The 11,495-nt window shown below is 47.9% G+C and overlaps 1 pseudogene; it reads left to right on the top strand.

Moving 5' to 3' along the window:
* LOC123142600 (probable LRR receptor-like serine/threonine-protein kinase At3g47570) overlaps positions 1-11,495 on the top strand; it is a 38,105-nt pseudogene that overhangs the window by 25,198 nt on the left and 1,412 nt on the right.

The following is an 11,495-nucleotide window of genomic DNA, read 5'->3' on the forward strand; positions in this document are numbered from 1 at the left end:
CCTCCTCCCCTGCAACACCTCTCTCTCTCTCGCAGAAGCTCGGCGAAGCCCTGCCGGAGACCCGCTACATCCACCACCATGCCGTCGTGCTGCTGGATCTCCATCAACCTCTCCTTCCCCCTTGCTGGATCAAGAAGGAGGAGACGTCGCTGCACCGTACGTGTGTTGAATGCGGAGGTGCCGTCCGTTCGGCACTCGGTCATCGGTGATTTGGATCACGGCGAGTACGACTCTGTCATCCACGTTCATTGGAACGCTTCCGCTCGCGATCTACAAGGGTATGTAGATGCACTCCTTTCCCCTCGTTGCTAGTATACTCCATAGATGCATCTTGGTGAGCGTAGGAAAATTTTAAAATTATGCTACGATTCCCAACAAAAACGTGTGCAAGCATGCACACAGTTGCCGTATGCAAAGCATGTGTGATGTCAGACACTATCACATACGATGCGGGAAAACTAAATGTGTGTGATTGTCTACCTCTTGTACACGGTTTGTAATCATGAACTGTTTGTGATGTGCCAGGCATCGTAAAACTCCCATGCCTGGAATCTGCCTGGAAAGCTCCCGTGCCTGGAATCTGCCTGGTTTTAGGTAAAACCAGAAAACTCTGACTGCGATGGCAATGCGAGCACAAACGAGTAGCAAGGTTGAAGCGTTTGGGATATTCGAGATATCAGAAACGGTTATATAGGGACAACTATATGCATCAAGGCTCCCTATCCCCGACGGTTTCTGGGTCGTGTGGGAAGGACCCCCCTATCGCCCACACTCACTTGGCGACGGTTCCAAATGCCGTCGCGGAAAGGGGTTAAAAACTGTTTGTATTGCACCGACGCGCACCAGTGGTGCTAGAATCATTACTATGTAGTCTAGATTATTGACTCTAGTGTAAGTGGGAGACTGAAGGAAATATGCCCTAGAGGCAATAATAAAGTTGTTATTTATATTTCCTTATATCATGATAAATGTTTATTATTCATGCTAGAATTGTATTAACCGGAAACTTAGTACATGTGTGAATACATAGACAAACAGAGTGTCCCTAGTATGCCTCTACTTGACTAGCTCGTTAATCAAAGATGGTTAAGTTTCCTGACCATAGACATGTGTTGTCATTTGATGAACGGGATCACATCATTAGAGAATGATGTGATGGACAAGACCCATCCATTAGCTTAGCATAATAATCGTTTAGTTTTATTGCTATTGCTTTCTTCATGACTTATACATATTCCTCTGACTATGAGATTATGCAACTCCCGAATACTGGAGGAACACTTTCTGTGCTATCAAACGTCACAGCGTAACTGGGTGATTATAAAGATGCTCTATAGGTGTCTCCGAAGGTGTTTGTTGAGTTGGCATAGATCAAGATTAGGATTTGTCACTCCGTGTATCGGAGAGGTATCTCTAGGCCCTCTCGGTAATGCACTTCACTATAAGCCTTGCAAGCAATGTGACTAATGAGTTATTTACGGGATGATGCATTACGGAACGAGTAAAGAGACTTGCCAGTAACGAGATTGAACCAGGTATGATGATACCGACGATCGAATCTCGGGTAAGTAACATACCGATGACAAAGGGAATGACGTATGTTGTTATGCGGTTTGACCGATAAAGATCTTCGTAGAATATGTAGGAGCCAATATGAGCATCCAGGTTCCACTATTGGTTATTGACCAGAGATGTGTATCGGTCATGTCTATATAGTTCTCGAACCCGTAGGGTCCGCACGCTTAATGTTTGATGACGATTTGTATTATGAGTTATGTGTTTTGGTGACCGAATTTTGTTCGGAGTCCCGGATGAGATCGCGGACATGACGAGGAGTCTCGAAATGGTCGAGAGGTAAAGATTGATATATTGGACGAAGGTATTCGGACACCGGAAAGGTTTCGGGACGTTTCAGATATTTATCGGGGAACCGAGGGGTTACCGGAACCCCCCGGGGAAGTTATGGGCCTTGATGGGCCATAAGGGAGTAGGAGAGGGAAGCCCACAAGGTGGCGCGCGCCCCTCCCCGAGGCAGTCCGAATTGGACTAGGGGGAGGGGGCGCAACCCCCTCTTTCCTTTCCCCCTCCCTCTCCTTCCCTCCTTCTCCCTCTTGGAAATCCTAGTTGGACTCCCCCCTTGGCACACCTTCCTTCACTGCCGGCCTCCTCCTCCCCCCTCCTTTATATACATGGCCAGGGGGCACCCCAAAGGCTCAACAGTTGTTTCTTAGCCGTGTGCGGTGCCCCCCTCCACAGTTTACCACCTCGGTCATATTGTCGTAGTGCTTAGGCGAAGCCCTGCACGGATCACATCACCAACACCGTTGCCACACCGTCGTGCTGACGGAACTCTCCCTCGACCCTCTGATGTCTACTACACAACCTTCTCCTTGTAGACGTTGTTGGGCCTCCAAGTGCAGAGGTTTGTAGGACAGTAGCAAATTTTCCTCAAGTGGATGACCTAAGGTTTATCAATCCGTGGCAGGCGTAGGATGAAGATGGTCTCTCTCAAACAACCCTGCAACCAAATAACAAAGAGTCTCTTGTGTCCCCAACACACCTAATACAATGGTAAATTGTATACGTGCACTAGTTCGGCGAAGAGATGATGATACAAGTGCAATATGGATGGTAGATATAGGTTTTTGTAATCTGAAAATATAAAAACAGCAAGGTAACTAACGATAAAAGTGAGCACAAACGGTATTGCAATGCTAGGAAACAAGGCCTAGGGTTCATACTTTCACTAGTGCAAGTTCCCTCAACAATAATAACATAATTGGATCATATAACTATCCCTCAACATGCAACAAAGAGTCACTCCAAAGTCACTAATAGCGGAGAACAAACGAAGAGATTATTGTAGGGTACGAAACCACCTCAAAGTTATTCTTTCGAATCGATCTATTCAAGAGTTCGTACTAGAATAACACCTTAAGATACAAATCAACCAAAGCCCTAATGTCACCTAGATACTCCAATGTCACCTCAAGTATCCGTGGGTATGATTATACGATATGCATCACACAATCTCAGATTCATCTATTCAACCAACACAAAGAACTTCAAAGAGTGCCCCAAAGTTTCTACCGGAGAGCCAAGACGAAAACGTGTGCCAACCCCTATGCATAAGTTCACAAACGGAACCCGCAAGTTGATCACCAAAACATACATCAAGTGGATCACGTGAATATCCCATTGTCACCACAGATAAGCACATGCAAGACATACATCAAGTGTTCTCAAATCCTTAAAGACTCAATCCGATAAGATAACTTCAAAGGGAAAACTCAATCCATTACAAGAGAGTAGAGGGGGAGAAACATCATAAGATCCAACTATAATAGCAAAGCTCGTGATACATCAAGATTGTATCACCTCAAGAACACGAGAGAGAGAGATCAAACACATAGCTACTGGTACTTAACCTCAGCCCCGAGGGTGAACTACTCCCTCCTCGTCATGGAGAGCGCCGGGATGATGAAGATGGCCACTGGTGAGGGATCTCCCCTCCGGCAGGGTGCCGGAACAGGGTCCCGATTGGTTTTTGGTGGCTACAGAGGCTTGCGGCGGCGGAACTTACGATCTATTGTGTTCCCCGATGTTTTTAGGGTATATGGACATATATAGGTGAAAGAAGTCGGTCAGGGGAGCCACGAGGGGCCCACAAGGGTGGGGGTGCGCCCAGGGGGGTAGGGCACGCCTCCCTGCCTCGTGGCTTCCTCGAAGCTTCCCTGACGTCTACTCCAAGTCTACCGGATTGCTTCCGTTCCAAAAATAACTCTCCTGAAGGTTTCATTCCGTTTGGACTCCGTTTGATATCCCTTTTCTTCGAAACACTGAAATAGGCAAGAAAACAGCAATTTGGGCTGGGCCTCCGGTTAATAGGTTAGTCCCAAAAATAATATAGAAGTGTTTAGTAAAGCCCATAAACATCCAAAACAGATAATATAATAGCATGAATACTTCATAAATTATAGATACGTTGGAGACGTATCACCCTCTACTGGGTCAAGAGCTCGAGGGACGTCATCGTGCTGAACGTGTGCTGAACACGGAGGTGCCGCACGTTCAGTACTTGGATCGGTTGGATCGTGAAGACATTCGACAAGCATCGCACGATCCTTCTCCAGGTGGTGGTACCGGCACGAGCCATGCTGGTGCTTCACCTCCGTGATGACGGTAAGTTTTCTCTAGTTTTTTGCTTAACAAATGCATAAAGACCTAGACTTAGCTTTATTTCCTCGAAAATGCTTACCATAATGATCTAGACTTAGTTTATGTCTGCTATGAAATTGCCCTGTGAAAATATATATCATATATTTTGCTGTGAAATTGCTTGGATATAAGAAAAAAACAGAAAAAGAGGCAATGCAGCCTCTTTGCTGTCTCCCACAGACGGCAAAGGGCTCTTTGCCGTCTGCCACAGACGGCAAAGAGGCCACGTGGCAGCAACCTGTGCAACCTCGGAGCTATACCATTTGGTTACTTTGCCGTCTGTGGCAGACGGCAAAAGATGTGGGCTTTTGCCGTCCGCTGGCAGACGACAAAGGCTGCCGTTAGCCACCTAACGTGGCTAACACCTGCTATTTGCCGTCCATGTTATTTGCTGTCTGCCACCGACAGCAAAGGTTCTTTGCCATACGCTTCCAAGAAGCAGACGGCAAAGAACCTGTTTACCATCAGGTTCTTTGCTGGGCAGCTTTGCCGTCGGTCGCAGATGGCAAAGAGGTTTGCCGTTCGCTTTTGGTACCTTTGCCGTCTGCCATGGCAGACGGCAAAGAAGCTAATTCCTATACTATTTGTTGTTGCAAGTTTTACGTGGCTGCTACGGGCTTCTAGCAAGAACCGTTTTTACCTACGGCAAAAAACCACAACGGTGATTCATCAAGTTTGTTGTTTTAACCTTCTTCAAGGACCGGCCGTAGTCAAATTCAATTCAACTAAAGTAGGAGAAACAAACACCCGCCAGCCACCTTTATGCAAAACTAGTTGGATGTCTGTCTGTGGAACGGTCTCATGTGCGTGGACATGTAAGGTTGGTCCAGGCCGCTTCATCCCACAATACCGCTGAATCAAAATAAGACATTGGTGGTAAGCAGTATGACTATCACCGCCCACAACTCTTTGTGTTCTACTCGTGCATACCATCTACGCATAGACCTGGCTCAGATGCCACTATTGGGAAACGTTGCATGGAAAACAAATTTTTTTCTACGCACACGCAAGATCTATCCATGGAGATACATAGAAATAAGAGGGGAGAGTGTGTCTACGTACCCGAGTAGACCGTAAGCGAAAGCGTTTGACAACGCGGTTGATGTAGTCGAACTTCTTCGCGTTCCAACCGATCGAGCACCGAACGTACGACACCTCCGCGTTCAACACACGTTCAACTCGATGACGTCCTCGGCCTTCTTGATCCAGCAAGACGATGAGGTAGTGGATGAGTTCCGGCAGCACGGCGACGTGGTGACGGTGATGGTGAAGTGATCTCTGCAGGGCTTCACCTAAGCACTAAGAAAATATGACCGGGGGTGTAACCGGTGGAGGGGGCGCCGCACATGGCTAAGACCATGTTGTCGTCTGCTAGGCGCCCCCCCTTCCCAGATATATATAGGTGGGGTGGAGGGAGCAGCCAGGAGGCGCCCCCAAGTAGGCTGAATCCTACTTGGGGTCCTCCCCAAAGTGGCGCCCCTTTCCTTGTATAAGTGTGGGAGGAAGGAAGGATGAGGTGCCCCCCTCCTTTCCTTTCTCCTCTGAGGAGGGAAAGGTAGGAGGGGCCACCCCTTATCCTTTCCTTCCCCTAGGGCCGGCCAACCAAGGAATGGGGCGCACCATCCCCTTTGTGGGTTGGTCTGCCCCCTCATTTGGCCCATAAGGCCCATACACTTGCCGGGGGTGCCCGGAACCCCTTCCGGTGACCCGATGAGCACCCAATGCACTCCGAAACACTTCCGGTGTCTGAATACTATTGTCCTATATATCAATCTTTATCTCTCAACCATTTAGGGACTCCTGTCATGTTCGTGATCTCATCCGCGACTCCGAACAACATTCGGTCACTAAAGCATATAACTCATACAACACTATATCGTCAACGAACATTAAGTGTGCGGACCCTACGGGTTCGAGAACTATGTAGACATGACCGAGACAAATCTCCGGTCAATAACCAGTAGCGGAATCTGGATGCCCATGTTGGCTCCTACATATTCTATGAAGATCTTTATCGGTCGAACCTTATGACAACATACGTAATTCCCTTTGTCCATCGGTACGTTACTTGCCCGAGATTCGATCGTCGGTATCTGCATACCTAGTTCAATCTCGTTTCTGGAAAGTCTCTTTACTCGTTCTGTAATACATCATCTTGCAACTAACTCATTAGTCACTTTGCTTGCAAGGCTTCTTATGATGTGTATTACCGAGAGGGCCCGGAGATACCTCTCCGATACTCAGAGTGAAAAATCCTAATCTCGATCTATGCCAACTCAACAAACACCTTCAGAGATACCTGTAGAGCATCTTTATGATCACCCGGTTACATTGTGAAGTTTGATAGCACACAAGGCATTCCTTCGGTATCCGGGAGTTGCATAATCTCATAGTCGAAGGAACATGTATTTGACATTAAGAAAGCAATAGCAATAAACTAAACGATCAATATGCTAAGCTAACGGATGGGTCTTGTCCATCACATCATTCTCCTAATGATGTGATCCTGTTATCAAATGACAACACATGTCTATGGTTAGGAAACCTTAACCATGTTTGATCAATGAGCTAGTCTAGTAGAGGCTCACTAGGGACACGGTATTTGTTTATGTATCCACACATGTATTTAAGTTTCCGATCAGTATAATTATAGCATGAATAATAAACCTTTATCATGATTTAGGAAATATAATAATAACCATTTTATTATTGCCTCTAGGGCATATTTCCATCAGCAGCCTCCTCGTCCTCCCCTGGCTTGACGACGGGGTGGTGGAGGGGGGTTGGTGTGGTGCTCCTGGACGCCAAGGCGGCTTTGCTCCTCCTGCTCGAGGGCAAACCACATCTCCCAGTTGGGAGAGTCCGAAGCGTACGCCGACATCCGACGTTGCTCTGGTGTGAGGAACTCCCGCCGCCTGCGCACCTCCTCGGCGTGCGCCCGCTGCGTCAACGGGGTCTGTTGCGGATCTAGATGTCAGTCATGCGGCAGCATGACATCCGGGTACAGCAGCGGCTGCCTGTACAGTCAGTGCCAGCGCGCCTGATGCACCAGAATGTCCAGGCGCTGCCGCACGGGGTGGGCATGGTGCCGACGGCGGCAGAGGAGGAAGCACGCACGAGGAGGATGCGCCGGGGGTGAACTTCCTCTTGCACTTGCCGGGGCCGTTGAAGAAACCCATGGCTAGGGTTTGGTGATCGCCGACGAGGGAGCAGGCGGGGGGGGGGGATGTGGACGGTCAATGGAAGTGGATGAGCCCCCCCCCCACGCGTGGATTAAAAAGGACGGGCCCCCGTAGCTTCCATTCGCTGACGCGTGGACCCGCGGTAAGTGGTCGTGTTGAATACGACCGCGTCTGGTGGGCCCCAACGGACACCGAGGGGCCGCGCGGCGCGTCCACTTCGTGTCCGCGCCGACGCATTTCAGGCCTAAATTTGGGCCTGAAACGGGTCGGTTGGACTCGAAGTGGACCCATTTTGGGTTTGGGTCGGCGTGTTGGGCCGGTGTTTCTGTCCGCAGCGACCCAAACGGATATGGGAGGACGAAATGGGTCGCCCCGTTGGGGTTGCTCTAATATGTTCTAAATGCGTTAGTTAATATTTGTTTTTCTAGAGATTTAGAACTTGATCAAATATTCCGATAGCATCCATGGTGATGGTGTGGGATACATTAATTATTCGAAACTTGTTTGAAGTGGGCAAAACCAATTTGAGAGACAAAAGATCAAAGAATATAGCCACTTTGTTCCAAAGTATATTCAACATAACTTTGTTGGATTCTAAGCCATAGAAAATTCTCCTACGAGTCACTTTAGTTCTGAAAGTATGGGTGGACACATAAGAGCATCTCTAGCAGATCCGGCATAGTCTGCTACTGCAAAATCGTTTTAGGGAACTCGAAGTTCCCAGCAGAATAGATCCGCTATAGTTCGTACTTCAATTTAAAAACCAGTTCGCACTACAAAGTTCATCAACACAACTGGAGTTCATACATAACTAAACATATATCAAATTACAAATTAAACCTAGGGGAGGGCGGCTCAATCATCAATGCCGAGGTAGAACTTCTTCACCAACTTGCGGCACGTATTGGTGTAGATGTGGTCCTCCTTTGCGGCGGCGAGGCGGTCGGCGACGCCTTCTTTTTCGGCCGCTAGCGTGTGTTTCGCAGCAAGGAGCTCCACATCCGCCTCCCGGTACCTCACGGTGTGCGGGAAAAGGGTGTCGTGGAGCTCGTCAAAGCAGGCCCACGGGCTTCGCTGGCCGCGGTCGCGGGCCTGCTATGACCGCCATGGCTTCACGGGGAACCGGCTGGAGCTGTCGGCCTCACGCCGCCACGCTCGCGAGCAGATCCGCCCGTGTGGGAGAAGGAAAAACGGCAGATTCAAGCGGGATTTGACTCCGGAGGCCGGGATGGCTAGCGACGGGGTGGGCGATTTTGCGGTGGAGGGATAAGATTTGCTAACCCTAATCCCGGCCGGAAGCCTAGATATATTTATGAGCCGGTGAACTTTTGCAAGATCTGCTAGAAATGTTCTAAATGCGCCAAGCCGCGAGTACTACGTAAAATTCTTCATTTAATAATATTTTTATATTTGAAATACAGTGAGCAATGTTAGAATGAAAAATCAAAGACGCTCAATTACGTGGTGCAGGCCACACCGGACCACGTTCACCATCAGCGGAACCTCCGTGGAAGCCACGGCGTTTATCGCGGACCTTTCGTCCATATCGAAAAGATAAACGTTTACTTGACCCGCTAATCCATCCAAAAAGACCGTGAATCGAACCATAACCACACGTTACGTTGTGAAGCACCATCCAAGAAAGACCTAGGGGCTGTTTGGTTCTAGGCCTAGCATTGCCATATTTTGTCATACATTTTTGCCAACCTTGTCTAAGCTTAGTTCATTAAAATGAGAGCCACAAGTTGGCAAGCCTAAGAAAATCTTGTCACACTTTTTGTGTGTATACCATGTGGAGCTCAAGTGTGGCTTACCTAAGGTATGACTTGAACCAAACACTCACCTAAATTAGTCTAACTTGCCTAACCTTAGATGTGGCAACCTTTGGCAAAGTTAGTCACAAACCAAACAGCCTCCTAGAATCGAACCATAACCGCTCAACATGCTGATGTTTGTCAGCATCGAAACCGCTCGAGAGAGGTCGCACGTCAAGGCGGAAGATCTCTGTCAGGGTCCGGTCGAAAAGTATATTGGCTGGACAATGGGTAGAGCTGTGGGATTCGAGCCCATACATGCCGCAACAACCTTGTCCAGCTCAAACAACGACAACATTGGTGGGCGACAAGATGTGAAAAGTAGCGTTTACTGGAAACTTTGACGGATTCCAGGTCTTCGCTGTAGCTGCGGTCAAGCTAAGATAAGGCGTTGGAATTTGAGGTGAGATGCATTTTTTTTTTTGAGACAAGTTAGATGCATTTTTTTTGAGGTGAGATGCATGTGTGTGGATGTGAGGCCGCTGTAATTGTGTTTTTAAACACCTGGGCCATGAGCCAGCTGAGCATCCAACTCACGCTTCACAGCCCACACACCACCATCCGGCAAAACAAACCACGCAGAAGCGCTTGTTCTGCTCTCCGGACAGACGTGCGCTTTCTCTGTCCTTAATAATCTCTTTTGGCTTGTGTCTTCCTGTCAGACTTGTGGCTGAAATGTAACGTACAAATAACGGACAGCTAGTCCTTGATGTTAGCACAAGCATCCACACGTATTGCTTGATCATGCTGCTCATAGCATGGGCGCAACGTACATCCGCTAGTTAACATGCAGATGCAATTCATAGCATCATGTCAGCAAGTTTATGATTTACATTTTGTAGGCGGCCAGTGCCTGATGCGTTCTCCCAAGCAACCGGCGAAGCTCACCATGCTTTTACTGTTGGCGTTGCTGCTGTTCTGTTATGGAGTCGGCAACGTGCATTGCTCGACGATCCACGAGAACAGGGTCGATCTGCAGGCGCTGCTGGACTTCCAGCAGGGCATCGCTAGCGACCCTCAAGGAGCCTTGAGTAACTGGAACACCACAACCCACTTCTGCCACTGGAATGGTGTCAACTGCACCACGACACCACCATTCCGCGTCACACAGCTCAAACTCAGCGGCTGGAACTTAGCAGGCCAAATCACCTCCTCTCTTGGGAACCTAACTTTCCTCGCATATCTTGACCTTTCGGGGAATAACTTCGTTGGCCCCTTACCTGTCATTGGGCATCTCCAACAACTCAGACACTTTCTCTGAACAACAACAATTTGAATGGGATAATTCCTGATTCACTTACCAACTGTTCCAGCTTGGACACTTTAGATCTCTCTGTAAACTTCCTAGTGGGTCCAATTCCTCCAAATCTGGACCTGCTTCCAAATCTCACTTACTTAGATCTCTCTAGTAACATGCTAGTGGGTCAAATTCCTCCAAAGTTAGGCTTTCTTTCAGAATTACGGTACATCGATTTTAGATCAAACAAACTCGAGGGCAACATTCCTAATGAGCTTGGGCAATTGCTAAGTTTACAAGTCTTGCCCCTGGGAGACAATTATCTTTCAGGTGAATTCCCACATTCCATCTTGAATCTTGCCGGTTCTCTCCAATATCTAAGCTTGGAGGTGAATATGCTAGACAAGGCATTGCCACCTAATATAGATGACCTTCGGGGTCTCATAGAGCTTATCATGAGTGGCAACATTTTTGAAGGGCGCATCCCGGCTTCCCTGGGCAACGCCACAGGATTAGAAGTGATAGACTTATCAGCTAATAATTTCACTGGGCAAATCCCTAACATCTTCTGGAAGCTTCCAAATTTGAGTAACCTAAACCTTCAACATAACCAGCTTGAAACAAGCGACTGGGAATTCTTAAATGCATTGACGAACTGTCGTTCTCTAAAATCACTCGGACTGGCTTACAACCAGCTACTGGGATCTATACCGCAGTTTGTCGGTAACCTATCCAACAAACTAGAAAGACTTACTTTGACTGAAAATAGCTTATTAGGACAAGTACCCCAGAGCATCGGAAACCTTAGTGCATTAAATCAACTGGCACTAGGTATAAACAACTTAAGTGGCACAATAGAAGGATGGCTTGAAAACCTAAAAGGCCTTCAAATATTAAATCTCTGCTCAAACCGCTTCACCGGCCAAATCCCACCCTCTATTAGCAATCTTAGTCGGATGATAAATCTTTATCTGTATGATAATGAATTCGAAGGCCTGATACCGCCCAGCTTGGGAAAACTCCCACTCTTAGTGCTAGTCCTTA

This window comes from Triticum aestivum, chromosome 6D (genome assembly GCF_018294505.1).
Source record: "Triticum aestivum cultivar Chinese Spring chromosome 6D, IWGSC CS RefSeq v2.1, whole genome shotgun sequence".
Taxonomy (NCBI): Eukaryota; Viridiplantae; Streptophyta; class Magnoliopsida; order Poales; family Poaceae; genus Triticum; species Triticum aestivum.